The sequence below is a fragment of the Cucumis melo genome, unplaced genomic scaffold, assembly GCF_025177605.1.
Source record: "Cucumis melo cultivar AY unplaced genomic scaffold, USDA_Cmelo_AY_1.0 utg001979l, whole genome shotgun sequence".
Lineage (NCBI taxonomy): Eukaryota > Viridiplantae > Streptophyta > Magnoliopsida > Cucurbitales > Cucurbitaceae > Cucumis > Cucumis melo.
This window is the reverse complement of record NW_026124878.1, coordinates 10,001-15,000: the sequence shown is the minus strand read 5'-3', so window position 1 is coordinate 15,000 and position 5,000 is coordinate 10,001. Positions and strand designations below refer to the sequence as shown.

Sequence of the window (5,000 nt, the reverse complement as noted above, 5' to 3'; positions counted from 1 at the left end):
TGTATCTGATTAAACGCAGGTATTGTAGACATTCTCTCATTTCCACCCCCAAGCATTTTATTTATTTCCCATTTATAAAAAAAATCCCATTATTTGCTTAAAATGGATCGATCTAGCAATGATGGAATTTATATTATGTTTACTGAATCACATGAAATTTTACCTAACTTCATAGGTGTAATAGATGTAATGCATGAAATACATATGAACGTAGGAATAAAGAGACTTTGATACTCAAATTAAATTGGAATTTGCAACAACTACAAATGAATTGGTAAATTCTATTTAGAATTATGGAGTTTTGTATAAAATATCTATATCAAAACAAAAGTGAGTCAATTTCTACCATTATTATGATATTCCAATCGGATTGGGTACTATAAATAGATTCGGGATTTGATCTGAAGAAACAATATAGAATTTTTTTTATTTAACAACATGGAACTTTTTCGTAGATTTCACTGTTAAAAAAAATTCGCATAGAAGAGAGATATTTTACCTATACCTATATTTTTTTTAGTAGAATTCGTAGAATGCGATTGAAGTATGTATAAGGACTTGTATTTATTAATAAACATGTGCAGATATATATATATAGTTAGTTATATATATCGCCTCCTTTATTACAGTTCTATGGGGAACATCACATGTCGTACTCTATCAAAAATTTATATTTTCTATTTAATGATAATGAAAAAAAAATTCTAAAAACAGAATTCCGAACATTTCCTATAAACATCTTATATATATATAAGATATTAGATTTAGATAATAGTAATCGTTTATGTTCTGGGGTTTACATATACTCATAATCGCTATTAAAATTGTCATTAATAAGGATTTTTTTATGGTTATGGAAACGAATCAATACGGATGGATTAGTAATGATTAGTTATCTATCAATTTTTATTTATTTAGGTAAGGTATCCATTTTTGGATTGTTTTCTTATATCATTAGGGAAACCGAATTTGCAATTTCAATCCAAGAATCATTTATGAATTCACAGTCAATAGTTAAAGTTAACGGTTCCCATTTGTCCTGATTTTTTGCTTTTGTGAATGAAAATCCACATTTTTTTTTCAATAGAAAAAGCAAAGTTTTGCGGTTTTTCGTTTTAGATATTGTGTGTTGTAAGATACTATCTATCTAAGAGATAGAGCCAATCCAATATTTTGTATCGTTTTGGCGGCATGGCCGAGCGGTAAGGCGGGGGACTGCAAATCCCTTTTTCCCCAGTTCAAATCCGGGTGTCGCCTCAGCAACAAACAAAAGAATCAAAATACCCTCTTCTGTTTTGCTGATATAACTTTATCATTTTTTTTAGAAGAAAAGCATCTTTAGATTTGCTTGATTCTAAGCATCGTTGGGGTTCTCTAAAATGTTATAAATCCTTGCGTATAGGTTTCGTTTCCAGAATTTAGTAGAGTAATGAAAAATAATCGTTAAATCTTGAGATGATAGCCCTTCGACTACTAATGTAGTGTCTACTCATTGGGTCTTGAATTAGGGAATATAATTTCATTTTTCCTTACGGAAAGGAGGAAGATACTTGATATACGGACTCATGAAAGTATCTGAGTACTCGAGCATTCAATCAATATTATATTGAATGAATAATTGGCTTTTTTTTTTATTTTAATCTTAAAAAAAGAACTTATTTCTTTTCGATAAGCTCTAACCACGCATGTAATAGGCCATCCCATCTTCCGATTGTCTCTATGAAACAATCGGGGGGACAGTAAAGATTAGATCAAATGAGAAAGGAATAATAGTAGGGTTATGTGATAGATACTATCTTGATTCTCTATTTTGAGACTTTTTACTTAATGTAATGAAATGCAGGACAACAAAAGAAAGACTAGGTCTTATTATTCCTACATGTTACTAACATTCTTTTGATACTTCCAAGAGTTTTTCTGCCTCTTTTATTTATTTGTACTGAATTTTTTCGATTATACTAGAAATCATATAATAACTTGGGATAATTCGATTTTTTGTATTGTTTCATCAATGGTGTTGTGCCCGAATCTCTTTTTGACTATGCGCTAGTGATTCCACTATTATTAGTGAATAATAATTATTAGTGAGCAATAATGGAATAATTCTTTTATATTCATAGAGATAGGGGACATAATTCACATGGATATGGTAAGTCTCGCTTGGGCTGCTTTAATGGTAGTCTTTACATTTTCTCTTTCCCTCGTAGTATGGGGAAGAAGTGGACTCTAGAAGTACTACTAATTGAAAAATAAAACTGTATTGTTTTTGGTTTATTTTATAGATCGTTCTGCAAAACTTTTTTTCTTTTATTTTGAAAAGTAAAAAAAAAAAGAGTTCGGATTATAAGTTTTTAAGTGGATCCATACTTTCAACACGAAAGAACATAGACATAGTGGTTGTCCAATGAGATACTACGCATAATAATATACTACCTCATAATAAGATAGTACCTCGGGGTAGCCACCCACATATTACGTGCTTACCACTTCTTTTATTTATTATTATTAGTATTTTAGTTATTTTCAAAATAGGATTTTTTCTTGTTTTAGGGAACTCATTTCATATCATGCTTCAAACGTTAAATAAAAATGGGGTTTGCTAATTCTTTTCGAAATCCGAAGATAAAAAGTTCCCATGGAACCGAACTCCTGGATCATCTGTCAACTGCTCAATCAATTACTTCTTTCGAATGCTAAAAAAAAATTAGTGGCCTTTCGATTATTTGATTTCAGATTCATTCTAATCAACATGAATTATGAAGCAAAGAAATAGAATTGGGCCACTATGTATATTAGATTAATATTACATATATGTAATTGATATGATATCTATATATAAATAGAAAGATATATATTGTATATTCATCTATATTCAAATTGATCGATATTCAACCTCTATTTTTATAGAGTACAATTTTATATTTATACACTTCAATAACAATAATAGATAGTATGGTAGAAGGATTCATATATTTCTTTCTACCATACTATCGGATCTTATCGAATACTTCTCTCGTAGAATACTGATAATTCTAGTCCGCCAATTTCATTTAAGACGCGAAATTTTAATGCTTTTCATTTTTCTTATCTTCAATCATTGATAAGAACTAAAACGTCAAGGTTAATTCAAATTAATCACTTTGACTGATTGTTTTTACGTATATTATAAGTAAAAAGGCGGTCGGAACTAGAATGAACAGTGCAGTAGCAATAAATGCGAGAATATTTACTTCCATAATATCATCGTTTCATTTTTTATTCGCAATAACTCGGGATTTAATCCCATAGAGATGATAAATGTTTCGCTTGTAAATTCAAGGGGATGCGTTGCATCTCGATGATATCGAATCGTATTAAAATATCATGAATAACAATATCGGAGCTATCAAATCGATTCATCGTCGAGAATTGAATAGTATAACATAGGAAGATCTTTTATCCATACCGAATTTAAACAAAATGGGATTCCTGATGCAATCAAGAATTTCGTTACTTTTTTTTATTTATAATTTTTTGCATTCTTTCTTTTCTATAATCTACTGCCCTCTTATTCAATGCAATCATCTGATGAAGTCTCATCAGACTACCTTTACCCTTACATTGTTTATAAACAAACTCAAGCAAAGAATAGCAGCGAAATTCAAAAAAGGAAAAGGAGGTAGGTTCGAACTAAACTCCTTCCTTCTTTTTTTGTACTTATAAAATCTTCTTAAAAAAAAGAAATAAAAACGAAACTTAAACTTTCAAAAATTCTTAATTACCTCACTAAGAGAGATAGATGGGATCCTTGTTTGTATTAATATCCTCTTTCCTTGAATTAGTAGTGGGACGTATATATCAAAAGTTAAGTGTTAAATTTTAATAAGATAGATTATTTCAAATTCAAATTAGTAATTGAATTTACTAATTGAGGTTACAAAAAATCGGAGCCAGAACGGATATATTTTGCTTTCAGACGAAAAATTAGATCAAAGTTTACTATGTAAACTTTATTTTGTATCGTCCAAATTCCCTTTATGTATGTGCTTTCCGGAAACGTATAGTACTCTATTTCATTAGAAAAATCGGGCGTAATCAACTAGACCCAGTACGCCTTCGAATCCTGAATATGATGCTACCAATAATTGTGGTAATTCACATATGGCACATATGTCTTTCTCCCATCAATTAGTACTCGTTGAAGAAATCAAAATTCCCATATTTTTTTGTTGAAAAATGTGGAAAAAAAATAAGAGAGATCCCGTTTGGAATAAAATTCAGTTATGTTATTTGTTCTCTCTTTCACAGGAAAGGAAGAGATTAATTGATGTATTTTTTTTTTATTGGATTTGGATCCATCGGGACTGACGGGACTCGAACCCGCAGCTTCCGCCTTGACAGGGCGGTGCTCTGACCAATTGAACTACAATCCCAGGGAAATAAAGTGTACAACATATGTTGTTGATTTAATTTCCTTCAAACCTTTCTATGTGATTTTTGATTCGAATTGTCATATTCTACCAGACAGAGACGCGAGTAATAAAGTAATAGATTGATATGCGCGGAGACATGGACTTTAGTGTGAGAAGCATGGATTAATATTTATTTTTTCGTTATTGTAAAATTGATTGATTATCAATCTGTCAATGAATAAAAAAAGAGTTTTTTTTTTTATTCTTTCATATCAAGTCAAGTATTTCTGTAGAAGGACAAATAGGTTATATCATTTTATGGTGGATACGCGATATATTGGGCCGAGCTGGATTTGAACCAGCGTAGACATATTGCCAACGAATTTACAGTCCGTCCCCATTAACCGCTCGGGCATCGACCCGGGAAGAATCAATTCCAAGCTTGTTGATAATCCATGATCAACTTCCTTTCGTAGTACCCTACCCCCAGGGGAAGTCGAATCCCCGCTGCCTCCTTGAAAGAGAGATGTCCTGGACCACTAGACGATGGGGGCATACTTGCCCGACTGCCATCATACTATGATCATAGTATGAATAGTTTTTTGAAAT

General features: G+C 31.2%; 3 non-coding genes across 3 annotated transcripts; 1 reads left to right on the top strand and 2 right to left on the bottom strand.

Moving 5' to 3' along the window:
* Window positions 1–1,185: 1,185 nt before the first annotated feature.
* TRNAC-GCA (transfer RNA cysteine (anticodon GCA)) lies at window positions 1,186–1,257 on the top strand. Its single transcript has one exon. It is a non-coding gene; the product is annotated as a tRNA-Cys (tRNA).
* A 3,081-nt stretch (window positions 1,258–4,338) lies between these two features.
* TRNAD-GUC (transfer RNA aspartic acid (anticodon GUC)) lies at window positions 4,339–4,412 on the bottom strand. The gene has a single exon. It is a non-coding gene; the product is annotated as a tRNA-Asp (tRNA).
* A 317-nt stretch (window positions 4,413–4,729) lies between these two features.
* Window positions 4,730–4,813, bottom strand: TRNAY-GUA (transfer RNA tyrosine (anticodon GUA)). The gene has a single exon. It is a non-coding gene; the product is annotated as a tRNA-Tyr (tRNA).
* Between the last annotated feature and the right edge of the window lie 187 nt (window positions 4,814–5,000).